Source organism: Montipora foliosa, chromosome 13 (genome assembly GCF_036669935.1).
Source record: "Montipora foliosa isolate CH-2021 chromosome 13, ASM3666993v2, whole genome shotgun sequence".
In the NCBI taxonomy this organism is placed as follows: Eukaryota; Metazoa; Cnidaria; class Anthozoa; order Scleractinia; family Acroporidae; genus Montipora; species Montipora foliosa.
In genome coordinates this window covers 29,247,823-29,262,822 of record NC_090881.1, presented here as the reverse complement: position 1 = coordinate 29,262,822, position 15,000 = coordinate 29,247,823, and the positions used below count along the sequence as shown (strand labels likewise).

At 38.5% G+C, this 15,000-nt stretch overlaps 1 long non-coding RNA gene across 1 annotated transcript; it reads right to left on the bottom strand.

Moving 5' to 3' along the window:
* Nucleotides 1-2,233: 2,233 nt before the first annotated feature.
* Nucleotides 2,234-10,828, bottom strand: LOC137983682 (uncharacterized). Its single transcript, XR_011118994.1, has 5 exons — nt 8,503-10,828; nt 8,284-8,343; nt 7,811-7,906; nt 7,517-7,640; nt 2,234-6,389 (listed from the first exon to the last, which is right to left on the bottom strand). It is a non-coding gene; the product is annotated as an uncharacterized lncRNA (long non-coding RNA).
* Nucleotides 10,829-15,000: the final 4,172 nt, after the last annotated feature.

The window sequence follows — 15,000 nt, the reverse complement described above, 5'->3', positions numbered from 1 at the left end:
GACGCAGGCTCATCACAAAAACATTTCTTACCTTTTCGCGTATCTCTAAGCTTCGAAAGTGATCCAAACTTTCCACAAAAACGTTTTTCTTTTGCTTTATACCGAAAGAAATTTCGCTTTCTGGCGTAATTAACAATTATTCCACAAGCGCGCGTTGGATATGAGATGGTAAATAGCCAACGAGGCGCGTAGCGCCGAGTTGGCTATAACCAGTCTCATATCCAACAAGCGCGAATGGAATAATTGTTTTATTAAATTCCTTCAACTCCAAAAATTTGGAAGTACGAAATACGAGCGGAAAAAGCGAGCAAATCCGAGCGAAATCGAAAAAAACTTGATGAGAACTGATGCGATGTTGTGTAATACCTTGTTGTCAGACAGACGTAGGCTCATCACAAAAACATTTCTTGCCTTCTTGCGTACTTCTAAACGTCGGAATTGATCCAAACTTTCCACAAAAAAAGTTTTTTTTCTCCTTTTTGGCTTTATTCAATGAGAAATTTGGCACTCCGACGAAAACATTTTTAGTTTAGCAACGCGTAACGCAATCATTTACCATATAAGGTCAAACCGAGGTATATGAGCTGATAACCGAGATTTAGTGAACCAATCAGAGCACGCGAAATGCATTATCTGAGTTTGAGAATTTAATAAAAGGATTTAGTATAAATACACAGGTGATTATACAAAATCGTGCGCTCTCATTGGCTTGCTATCTCGGATTATCAGCCGATAATCACCTCGAGGGACAAAATGGCTGCCAGTGGTCGTTTTGCCACTGTAAGTGAAGATGATTTCGAGTTGAGATGTTTTTTTTTTCTCTTTTTTGAAAAATCACCTGTGTATTTATACTAAAACAATTATTCGCCTCAGGCTCAGTGATTATCGGTGAATATTCACCTCGACTTCGTCTCGGTGAATATTCACCGATAATCACTTCGCCTTCAGCGAATAATTCTTAAGTATATAAAGGGGTGGCAAGAATGATACTCTCAATACTCACTGGGACCAAGCTCCGCCGTTGGGGTCATGCAGCCAAAAAAGAAGGTGGCAAAAAAAACCGGCGAGTGAAGCGAGCCGAGGGAGGGACTGGGGGAGGCGAGGAGTGTCCAAACAAGCGCGGTTCGCTCACCAATAGCTCGTTTCAGAGTTGCTGTTTGCCTCAGTTTCAAAGCGAGTCATAGTGCACAACCATTCAAATGGCAGTGAGTTGCATATTCTTATGCAAATCAAACTCATTTCCCTTACAATAGCTGAACACTAAGACTCACTTCGAAATCGAGACAAACAGCAACTTGGAAATGGCCCATTTGTTTTTTTTCGCCATGTTCCTTTTCGCTCTTTAACCCCAACTGCGGAGCCTGGTCACAGGCAAACTTGGCACTACCTGCCTTGTTGGCTATAATCACCTCATATCCAATAAGCACGAAGAGAATAATAATTATTGTTTCAGTAAATACTTCACGACGAGGTTTTTCCTTGCTAATTTTATGAAGCAGAAACACACAAACACTGGGCACACTGCTTTCTGTATAAGATAAAACCTCGTTTATTCACTGTTAATCAGGATTTGGCGAGCCAATCAGAAAGCTTAATATGCAATAACCAGGAGTCAAGTATATATTAAAGACGTTTAGAAGGGTGTGTATAGGCATACAAGGCTCTAGAGGTGTATATGACATTATACAAGACTCTACAAGGGCATATAGACTGGTATACAGTCTCATAACCAACAAGCGCGAATGGAATAATTGTTTTATTAAATTCCTTCAACTCCAAAAATTTGGAAGTACGAAATACGAGCGGAAAAAGCGAGCAAATCCGAGCGAAATCGAAAAAAACTTGATGAGAACTGATGCGATGTTGTGTAATACCTTGTTGTCAGACAGACGCACGCTCATCACAAAAACATTCCTTGCCTTTTCGCGTACTTCTAAACGTCGGAATTGATCCAAACTATCCACAAAAAAAGTTTTTTTTTCTCCTTTTTTGCTTTATTCAAAGAGTAATTTCGCATTCCGGCGAAAACATTTTTAGTTTAGCAACGCTTAACGCAATCATTTACCATATCAAACCAAGGTATATGAGCTGATAACCGAGATTGAGTGAACCAATCAGAGCACGCGAAATGCATTATCCGAGGTTGAGAATTTAATAAACAGGGATATACAGAAATATGGCAAGGCTCTCTAGAGGTATACAGGGTGTACATGGGTATGCAAGTGTGTATAGGAGTATGTAAGGGTACACAATGGTTTATAGAGGTGGGAATTATCATTTTTCACTCATCCTTTTGCCTGTTGCCAAGCAAATAGTTTCCCATCCTTCCCAGCAATACTCTCATCCTTTTTAAAACTCCTTTTTAAAGTACATCCCTATAATGCAACGACAAGGAATAAATTTTGCATTTAAGTCTACTTTTTATTCATGTTCTTTTGGATACAGGAAAAGCACCGTTCTATATTCCCGTATAATTACCTAAGTCTATGTTAGTCTTCCCTCAAACTAGTTAATTGCAAATAAGAGAGGAGTTGTGGAACAACAGCTGGGTGAAAAACCTCCTTGTACGTCCACTTGCTCCTTGGAGGAAAACCCCGGGCCAGCTGAACCCCTCAATCAAGGACCTCCCGGGCTGGGTCAGAAAATATTTTGCCTAAATGTAAACCATAACTAAATAGAAACAAATTAAGAAAAGAGGAAAGCAAAAACTATAACTAAAAATACCTGTTTATACATTTATATCTAAACAAAGGCACTCATTCTGATTCTGGAAAAAACTGATCCATCTTTCTCTTGCACTAATAAACTTCGAAGGTGAAAAAGAGTCCTGACTTGTTTATATTCTTGTTGGCATGGTCGAGCATTAGGCACCTACAGATTGATACTATCCTTTGAGGGTGAATTTTGACTCTGGCCTTGGTGGGTTATAATACCTGTTTATTTTAAAGTTTTAAGCTTTTATCTTATATTTTTCTAGTGCTTGTATCACATCTTTGCCTATTTTGCACCCCTTATTATCTCTTATGGTCTTATCACCTTAGTATAATAAAACGCTAAGGGGTTTCTTAACTTTCTCACGCCGGTGTTTCATGTATTATTCACTTTTTTTCACTACTAGTATCCCAAAAAATATAATCTTCTTAATGCGGCACGCTCTTCATTTTGCTTAATATTATATCTTGCCCATATCATGTATTTCATAAGTTCCGACTTCGATACCAGAAAGTTTTTGGATAACGCGTGCAGTCCCTTAAATAGCTTTCGCAAATTTACTATCATGTGAGATTTGTTACCAAACGCGCATGCGTTGTCATATATTGTTTGGTAAAGCGCGCGCCATAATATCGTGTGACATTCAACTTATTTAGTTAATTGCGTTCACATCATCTTATCGTAGAATACAATTACGTTTATGCGAGTACGCCATGGAAGCCGCTAAAGCTATCCCCCTTCACTCACTTACAAGTTGGTTGTTTGCTGACACGTGCATCGTTTATATTATGATCTTTTCTAAGGCATGAAGATAACGTGTTATTTTCAAACGTGAAAAGATCACTGTTGCTATGGTTCGTGAAATGATTTATTGTTTCATTGGTGTTCATATGATAAATAGAATATTACATGGCCGCTTGAAGATACGAAATTTGTCTTCTCGTGTTGAGATTTATTTCATTCGTTTGCTGCGCTCACTCGTGAAATATTTTTCAACACTCGAAGACAAATTTCGTATCTCCTCGCGGCCAGGTAATGTCCTCTATAGAAGTTGTGTGCAGACGCGCCCTATGATACCATTATTCGTTACTTACTTATAAATAGTTAATGCGCGCTGGCTATTTGCTGATAAACTTCCAGAACCATGTAATTGTTTACATACGTTGCTTGCCAATGCGCGTACAGTATTGTGATGTCATTTCTTACGCGTGCACGCTATTAAGTCAAGTGATATTATCACTCTTGTTAGAAAAGTACTGGCACTGCACTATAAAGTTTTTCGATCAGCTAATAACTATTCATGTGTAAGTTGTTAACTTACGCGCGTTATCATGTCATGATATTATCCCCCTTCAGTGAGTCATTCGTTAAAATCTTTTTAAAAGCCCGGACTCCATCATATTGTTTAACATTATCAATCGCGAGTTAATTATTTAGATATGAGTTCCTTGCTAAGACACGTTTGCCTTCATGTCGCATAATACCGGTATTTTCCCCCTGGTTTCTAAATTACTCAAAACCCATATGCTGATGCACACATGTCATTAAAATAATACTAATAAAATGTTCAACATCTACTTGCTCACTTGTAAGGTGTTGACCGATGCGCCCGCACAATTATATCCCATGATCTGATGATATTTTTACACTGTACCCTCTAATAAAATTATTCACCAGCATATAACGCGCGCACACCTTCATGTATTACATTATTACTCTCTTTTTTTAATTATCGTTAATATGCAGCACACACAGACCATTTCATGATGAGATCTTGTTACCATATTTTTATTCATATTTGACTTATCTACTGATGCACGCTCGCTGTAAAGTCATGTGATATTATGCCCCTCTCCTTAGGTCATTATATCATGTCCCTTTATTTCTACATTTAAAAAATGTTTTGTGTGCAAAAGCCATTTGATAATAAGATAGTTTAAACGTCTAGACTACTTGTCAAGTTTTAAGTTGTCCTCTGATGCGCGCGCACACAAGTATATCCTATGATATTTTTAGAATGTACTCTTTAATTGTTCACTTTCAAGTTATTTACCAACGCGCGCACACCATCATGCCATATGAAATTACCACCCTTTGCTTAAAAGGTTTTGTAAGTTGTTTAAAAAGCGTGCACCATCATATCGCAAGATATAGACCATAATATGATTATTTTTTTTACCATGTACTTCTTCATACGCAAGTTGATTAATAATTTATGCACTATTATATTATTACCCTCTATATATACTTTCAACTTGTTTGCTAATGCGAACACTGTCATTTCTTTTGATGTTATTGGCATCAGGTTTTTCACACGCGCGTTTACCATAATTACCATTATGGTAATGCATGTCTTATCACCCTCTACTTATTTATCAGTAGTATGCAACATGCGCAGGCCATGTAATGATACGTTTTTATTCGTATGGTGCTTGTCTTATGACACGCGCACTATCGTATTATGATATTATGCCCCTTACGTAATTCATTCGTAAGTTGTTTAAAGAGCGCGCACTCCATCGCATCGCAAAATATTATTACCCTGTGATTGATGATATACGTACAGGTTGCTTGCTAAGCTGCGTCTGCGATCATGTCGTATGATATTTTCCCTTCTACTTTCTAAATCACTTGCAAGCTGGGTGCCGATAAGCATACGCCATGAAATACTGATAAGATATTACAAACATCTACTACTTATTCATTGGTCAGGTTTTTACTGATATGCACGCGCACAGTTATATCGTATGACATTTTTACACTGAAACAATAATCATTTACTCGTATGTGGTTTACTCAGGCGCGCACATTATCATCTCATGACGCGTGTTATTATTAACCCCCTTACTTTGACGTTATATGTAAGTTGTATGAAAGGCGCACGCACCATAGTATCGAATGATATAATTCACAAGTGGATTTGCCATCTTGTATTATGATATTGTTAGCCTCAACTTGTCTAATAAGACAATAATATCATTTACTTGTTTATTTGTAAATTGCTCGCGAACGCGCGCATGCTATCATATCACAAGGTTATATAACCTTGTTATTAACCCTTGATATATTGCAAACGCCCGTTTGCTATCCCGTCGCGATCGCAAGATAAAACAACTCTCTACTCGCTAATAAGGTGTTGTAAATGCGTGAGTATTATCATATTTTCCGATGTTTTTACACCATTCTTACTTTTTTCCTCTTACTTATATTTACTTATTATTCTTCATATTTATTTTTCATTCCTTTTATTTCACACTCGAACCTTTTTTAGTTGATGCATCAGTCGTTTTTAATACTTTAAGTGAGGTTTAAATGAGTAAGGCTAGCATCAAAATGCACCCTCAATTCTGTAGTTATCCGACGACTTTGATATTTTTCAAACCCTTAGATGTATTGGATCAGTCTTTTGACAAGAAATTACGAGTGATATCAGCAGTAGATCCTAGTTGGCTATCTGATAGATTAAGATTAAGTCTTATCAATAAAATTCAACCAAAAACTCTACATTTCTTTCTTTTTAACGGTAATGATCAAATGTGAAAATTGTTTAAAGTTCATTGTAGAACCACTGACACCTTCATCTAGCAAAGTATGAGTCGGAGACTGCATGCCGGTGTTGTCCTCTCGAGGAACATTGGTGGCCCTTTGCACTGTATAATGACGGGCATAATTCTTGGCTAAATATGAAGTAGATAGCTGGAAATTAGACTTGAAATATACCGTGTCAGGAGGCCATAATTAGGAGCGTACAACTTTATTATATTTGAGGAACGGTGTTTTCACAGACTGAGTTACTTTTCGGTGGATTTTTCCACGAAAGCAGACCTTTCCTGCCAATCACAATTCTTTGTATGAAAACGCCTTTACGCGGACCTAGTACTGGAGTTGTTGTAACGGCTGTTTAAACATTTTGCCCCGGGGGGGGTACTCGATGTATCCCTGGTTGGGGAGGTGCGGCGCGGCCCCTCATACCCTGACCCTGTTTAAGACAACTATCGCTGATTTTCCTACCCATTTTAAGACAGAATTCCGATTTTTGATACCCTGTTTAAGACATTTAACCCAGTTTAAGACAAAATTTGATAAATCGATACCCTGATTAAGACAAAAAATTATAAATTCGATACCCTGTTCAAGACAAAAATCCCGAGAAACATACCCTGGCTGGCCGCACGTCCCCATTAAGCCCTTATAAGGGAGTACCCCCCCCCCCCCCGGGCATTTTGCCTCCGAGATGTACATGACGAGGCAGTATTTACCATATTATTTCTCCCAATTTTTTCCATATTCCTCCTCAAATACACTTTTTTTTAAAGAACAAAACAAATGATCTAATCTTTAGAGTATTGTCGCATAATCTGTACCAGGAGTAAACCAAACCGTACGAGCGAATTATGATCGTAAAATGTTTAAAAAATAATTCATTAGCTATAGAGCATGAGATGCCAATCATTACCTTTTTAAAATGTCTTTTTGAAAGGAAAGGTTTGAAAATTCCTTTATCTGAAGCATCCTTGATTGTCGTGGTAGGATTTTTAGACAAATAGGTATTGATTATTTTCTCCATTTCATATTGCAGTACGTTTTGGAGGGGGGGGGGGGGCGGTCTTTACATAAAAACAATACAAGTTAATTACTCTTGGGACTGTGCTTCAGTGAACTGGATATCCATTGTTTTGATGCAAATAACCCTCGAAAATGAACTGTATTATGGGGTTAATGAAAAAAGCGAATAGCCGATGGTTATCCAGTGATCAAAGGTGGTTACTAAATTCAAGAAGTCAGAAAATTGAGATTTTCATACCTGTGAATACTGCAGCAGCATTTCCCTTCAAGACACCAACTGTTGTTCATGGAGAAAGTTGTGTTTACCGTTCTCCGCCGTCTCTTCCTTTATAGGCGTTCTTTGGAGATATCGACTTAGCAGACTACGAAAAAAGGTCGTGTGTTAATTCTAACAGTAAACACTGGTTTCCAATTCTAGGTTACGAAACGCTTAGTAAGTCGAACAATCACTGAGCATAGAACAATGAAGAGGGTTATCGTTCACAGTTTTTGAGATTTTGAGAATGATGTTATTCACTTACAAAGTACATACCTTTTAGCACAGCTGATAGCAGAACTCCCCCTTCTTCAACTCCGGAAAGCTTCGATCTCTGTACCTTTTAAAGCCATCTTTTCCTTCTTTTTTCAACTGAGAGGAAATATAATTTACAAAGTAATCTTAAGCTCTTAGTTTTTTATCATTGGATCCTGTAGCGAATAATTGTTTCTTGGCATTTATCTAAGTTATTCCATGATTTTTTGCCCATCTGAATATCCCAAACCCTAATCGAAAAATCGGAATTGGAAAAAGTCTGCAAAGAAAAACGACAATTCCTTGCAGCAGCATATTTTTCCCAGTAGTTTTTGTCGGGTGTTCCTTGAGTATTGTTAAGTCAAGCTGCCAACCCTAGTTAGTCACCGCGTAAGGGTATCAGAGTACGTCGGTCTCAGTTTGGATTAGTGATCTCGCCGATGAATTGGTCGCGGGATTTATCTGAATTATTTTCTGAGAGTCTTTCTTCCTACCTTTTCAAGTACTGCCACGGCTTTCAGTTGATTGTGATGTCCAATACGCTTTTGCGCTACCTGGATAAAGGAGTTGAATCAATGAAATGACTGTGTCTTATAACCAGTTAAGTTAGTTATTTCTCGTTTAGTGGTCTTGGTTTTTGCAGTAGGGCTGACTTGCGAAACAAGTTTTAATGACTTTACTTTCACTTTCCTCAAAACAAGGGATTCGCTTACCAAATTTTTTTCCGGCACGCAGACAGAATTGTTCACAGCCAAGACCCCTTTCCTTTTCTATATGAATAATAACCTGCAACAATCTCTCAAAAGCTCCAAAAGATCAAGAGTAGCATAAATGAAATATCACAGGAAATATAACAGAATCTATAAATCATTAAAACTATAATTAAATTAAATGTTAATTTAAATTATGCAGGCGTGGCGCGCACGCGCTCTCTCTCTCTTTCTCTCTCTCACTCACTCACTCACTCACTCACACACACTCCACACGATACACACAACACGGACACAAACGAACAAAACTGATACGTACATTTACAATAAGGGGAGGGCGGGGAAAGATGCGGCTCTTGTACAGAAAGAAGTAATCGAGCCAGTCATTTGGTCCCAAAATTGAAGCCTAGAGGAAAGAACTGGGGTCAATTGAAACATCCATTACAAAGACGAAAGACCAAGAAATTCAAGGTAAGAAGGCAGCAGAAAAGTTTCAGTTCACTCGCGACTTCATGAAGGTCAAACGTAAGATGCGAAGGGAAGGAGAAGATAAAATTGCAGAAGATAACCAAACCACCAGCGAAGGGAAAATGGAACAGTCTTTCTTACAGTTGTAACCCTCCATTCAATACGAAACGGAATTAGGACACATGCCAATCTAAATCCGCGCTCCCCACTCGGATTAGGCGAATTCCTTTGTAACGATGACAATTGCGCAAAGAAAGGACGATGTCTTGACAAATAAGAGAAGGTAAAAGGGAGTGCAGTTACACTTACAGCGCATTCTGGATCATACAAAACTCAGTTCAAATAACAAGTTATCTTATAGCAAACTACCGTCCTCAGAAGGCATCACTGCGTGAATGAAACGCAGGATAAACCATGGAATTTGAGGCAAGCATATCGACAAACCCACCAGTGCTGGATACCTACAATCAAAATGCCTCCGAGAAAGTTCATTTGTAACGCATATACCATGATGACGAACATGTAGCGAAATACATGGACATCCAGATGAATCGGCGCGCGTGATCGAATTGAGAATAAGTGAAAAAAATGAACGAAGGCAACAATTAGAGGGCAAAATCCAGCTATTACAAAGAACCGTCTCATTAGTGGTTTAAATGATGATGAAGCGGTGAGTTAGTTGATTTCACGATTGTCAAATCAAAACAGATGGAAATGTGGACCGAACGTATGATCATTGTCTCCCAAGAATTACACTAGTAGAAAGACGTTGATGATCTGGATGATGACAATGACAAATTAATTAAGACACTTTCAAGGGATCGAAACTTACGCTAAAATGCCTCTGCAGACAAAATTGACGAATGTGTAGCAAAATAATCGATATATGTCTTCTCGGGTATCCAGGTGAATTGCGCGCATTCGAATAGCGAATCATGACCGAAAAATAAAGGAACATAACGAAAGAAGTTCAAGCAACGAGAGGACAAAGTCTACCTGAATATTGCGTGGGAAAGTCTGATAATTGTGAGGCAGTGAGCTGATTGACGTTTTCGAATCACATCGAACTTACGATCAAAGGCTCCCGGGTATCGATTGTGATGCTTTCGATGTGGTAGTTAACGACGATCCATCCATTTCAACGAGGTAATGATGATGATTTTTCGTTGTAATAGACAGATAGAGACGATAACGATGAAGATGACAATTTATTAGTTCCTTTTCAAGGAATCGAAACTTACGACAAAATGCCTCCGATGCAGATGCCACGGTGACGAATGTGTGGCGAAATAATGGACGTATGCGGACTTAAACATCCAACCGAATCGCGAATCATGGGGGAAAATAAACGAACATAACGAACGAACGAACGTATGATCAGTGTAGCGTGCACATGTGTGCGCATGTATCGATTGTGATGAAATTGAATTAGGTAGTTTATGACCATCGGCTTACTTGCAACTGACAAAACCGCGATAATGTATGGTGTTTGTAAAGATCATGACGATGATGATTTTTCATTGCAGTAGACAAATAGACGATTTATTAGTTCCTTTTCAAGGGATCGAAACTTACAACAAAATGTCTCCGATGCAGATGCCACGGTGACGAATGTGTGGTGAAATAATGGAATTTGCGGACTTAAGACATCAAACCAAATCGCGAATCATGGCGGAAAAATAAACGAACATAACGAACGAATGAACGAACGAACGTATGATCAGTGTAGTGTGCACATGTATCGATTGTGATATGAAATTGAATTAGGTAGTTTATGACCATCGGCTTACCTGTAACTGACAAAATCGTGATAAAGGGTATTTGTAAAGATCATGACGATGACGATGACGATTTCTCATTGCAGTAGACAGATAGACGATAATGATGAAGATGACAATTTATTAGTTCCTTTTCAAGGAATCGAAACTTACGACAAAATGCCTCCAATGCAGATGCCACGGTGACGAACGTGTGGCGAAATAATGGACGTGTGCGGACTTAAACATCCAACCGAATCGCGAATCATGGGGGAAAATAAACGAACATGACGAACGAACGTATAATCAGTGTAGTGTCCACATGTATCGATTGTGATGAAATTGAATTAGGTAATTTAGGAACATCCGCTTACCTGTAACTGAAAAAATCGTGATAAAGGTGTTTGTAAAGATCATGACAATGATGATTTTTCATTGTAGTAGACAGATAGACGCCGGATTTATTAGTTCCTTTTCAAGGGATCGAAACTTACAACAAAATGTCTCCGATGCAGATGCCACGGTGACGAATGTGTGGTGAAATAATGGAAGTTTGCGGACTGAAGACATCAAACCAAATAGCGAATCATGGCGGAAAAATAAACGAACATAACGAACGAACTTATGATCAGTGTAGCGTCCCACATGTATCGATTGTGATGAAATTGAATTAGGTAGTTTATGACCATCGGCTTACCTGTAACTGACAAAATCGTGATGATGGTGTTTGTAAAGATCATGACGATGACGATGACGATTTCTCATCGTATTTGACAGGTAGACGATAATGATGAAGATGACAATTTAAAAGTTCCTTTTCAAGGGATTAATACCTACGATAAAAGGTCTCCAATGCACATACGACGGTGACGTCGGAATGTGCAGCGAAATAATGAATGTGAGCGGACTTAAACATCCTGATGAATCACGGCAACCGAATCACGAATCATGGAGGAAAAAGTGAACGAACATAACCGGCGGACGTATAATCAGTGTAGTGTCTGCATGTACCGATTGTCATGAAATTTAATTAGGAAGTTTATGACCATCCGCTTACCTGTAAGTGACAAAATCGTGATGATGGTGTTTGCAAGGATGATGATGTTGATAAGGATGATGATGATAAACATAATCATCGACATCATTTTTATGATAAGCTTGTTGAAGGTGATAATTTCCCAGTGAAATAGAAAGACAATAATGAGGATGATGACAGAGTGACAAGTGTCATGATAGTGAGTGTGGAAATAGGATCATTGAGAATCGTTGTGTTCCAAGAGAGATTGTGAGCAATGCTTCATTATCAGAATTGTATTGTATGTGTGCATGTGTTCAACAGAGAGTAGAAATAGGCAGATATTGAATCAAAGGAGAAAGGAAAGCTAAAGCAATGAGGTGTAAAGGAAAGGCTCATCAAGAGATTGTAAAGACGAAAACTTACCGCTTAAGAACGGACAAAGATATATAGAAATGGAGTTGAGAAAAACCTTAAATAGGGCTGTGGAGCAGGTCGTATGTGAGTGACAGTCTTCCAGGGGAAGCCTTTAGACCATTAACGATAAGAAGTTAGGGAAACGAAACAGAAACAGATTGCCGAATGAATCGAGATTACTTATTAAACGCTTTTCTTTCACCGATGGGCATAGCACCAGGAAAATGAAATAAGGGCTGAAGTGCACAAAAAGGTAAAATAGGAAAGGAAAACAGAGAAAATAAAAGGAGTAGCCTCCTTTTCGGTGCCTACAACTGAGTGATGAATACCAGCAACTGAAAAAGAGATTAAGAGATGAAACTCGGTACAAAAGCCTCATAACATTGGCAAGGGTTAATCTGGGAGGGCTCAAGGAGTGAGAAAAAAGAATAGAGAACGAAGATGCTGCTTCGAGGTGTTTCACCAATCAGTGTTAAGCAAGTCTATAGAGGAAGAGCATAGAATTCAAAATGATCAGATTTGCAGCACCCTAACAAGGGGAAAGGCAACATCAACCCAAACTCCGTGACAACTGATGCATCGAACATAAAAGGGAAGGATATTCCATGCCTGGATTTGTTCAGAGAGAGCAGCAGTATACGCAGTTCAGTTTCCTCTCGTCTCACTGGTATGTACTAGTCAACTATGTTCTTCTAACTTCATGCCCTTCTCGGATACTTTCTTCACTTGAACTGGAGTTTCCGGTGTGAGTATTTCGCGAATTGTCATTTAATTTCTTGGCACCTTTCGACGATTGCGTCCGGCCGATGAAATTTATCTCCAAACTTGGCTTGCTTTGAATGCAGCTTTCTTCTGATTTCCACACTTGTGATTTTTGTCTCGATCTTCTCGTAAGTGCAATCATAACTGCATGTTATTTCGCCCATTCTTTTTATTTTCCAGAGATGAAATAATCGTAAACAGTTCATGCGACGTCTTCAGCTTTCATTCTCATCCTTTCTGGAATTCATCTCTTCTCTTTCTTCTTGTCTTGATTGCACTTACATTACTGAAATCGTTTACATAAACTGTTTTTATTAATTAATCATAAACCAACTGACGGTATGCGACCAGCCCATGGAACAGCAAGTGTTTCATGAGCCCCCGCACCATGTGCTAAGAGTCCACTTTATATTACAATGATTAACTTCGTGTTTCAATTTATGATCTTTAGTATTATGACTGCTAAACTGTTTGAGGATCTTGTTCTCATTTGTCACGTTTGTTCTGTTTCTTTTTTCTGCTACACTTTATCTTGATATGTTTCTTTGTATCTCCAATTTTCTTCATTCCAATACTCCTGATGACGCGCTCACTTGTCCTTAAATGAAGGGAACAGTTTAAAACCTGAAATCGCAAGTTCTCAGGGGCTTGTTAAGGGCTGCCTGTTTGTGACTTTTATTTGTCTTGCTGCTTATTATTTGACTTGCTGCTTGCTGCTTGCTGCTTGTTATTCAAGTTGATTTTTTTGTCGTTTTCTCTTCTTCTTTGTTCTGTGACTGAGCTAAGGGAACCCGGAAGTACAGTTAATGTCTTCAAGACGAATAGGAAAAAAGACAACACAAGGAGACTTTACCATGGTGGATTTTCAAAATTTCATCTGTCATCAAGAAAGATCGTTAATTATTGAAAAAAGGCTTGTATAGAAGATGTTGGCGAGAACACAAGAAAGAAAATTGAACCGACAGCAACACAACAGAAATTTCTCAAACTTCCGCTCTATATATTTTGAAAACATTAAGGAACTAAGTCCAAAGCATGACCTGGAAAAAGACCTCGTGAAAATGAAAAAGATTAGATACAAAGACAAAATTGGGGAATTTTCCTAGAGTTTGCTCGTCCATTTTTTTCGCCTCTCCCTTGTCCCGAAAGCCAAGTCATCTGCTGCCTTATTTTTGTGATGGGGAGATTTTTTCCCGAGGTATTCATTGTCATCTTCTTAATCACAGATTATTCTTCACGTTCTTCTCTGTCTCTTGAGATTTGCAAAGAAGGGCCCAAAGCAATAAGTCCCTTTGGTCTAGGCGTGTGAGAGTGCACCACGCTCACTGCTAAAGCTAAGATAACAGAAAAAACTCCTTGAGCCCCTTAGAAGATATGTAAAAGAGTGCAGGTAAAGAGAATCAAAAGTGAAATAGTTAGACGATCACGCCAACCATTTTTGGATCTTCTTTGTCTATCTTCGCTTTTCTTTGCTCTTTCTCACTCTACTTTGTTCTTCTTGTACCTCTTCTAGTTATACTTCGTTTATTTTCGTCCCAGACTGTTTATCGTCGTCCTCTTCGCAATTTATAGTATTTCTTCTCCTCGCGGTTTTTCCGCTCTACTTTATTGCTCTTAACTCTACTTTCGTCTTCTGATTCTAACCGAATGTAACATGGTTGTTCTTATTTGTCGATCAGTTTACTCCATTGGCTTCGTTCTTCATGATTTTTTCTTTTGTCTTTGTTCTTCAATGGCGTTCTCTTCTTATGAATATTTCTTTTTCTCTATACTAGGGCTCCTTCTTCGATTATACACTTTTTCAGCTTCTTCCCCGTCGATTTTATGTTTACTTTCACTTCAAATCTTGTCTGTCATGCGTATTATCTTCATTTCTCACCATTCAATGGCTTCTTCTCTTTAGGGACATCGTCAACTATTTATTTACGGTTATCATTACAAATCTCTGTTCTTACTGAATGCGCGCGACCAGCTCACGGGATGCTAGTCATCCCGAAAACTCCCGCACCGATTGAAATTAGCAGTAGACATTATTATGTATACTAGCTTTTACTACCTTTTAAGTTATATTAAGAAAACAAC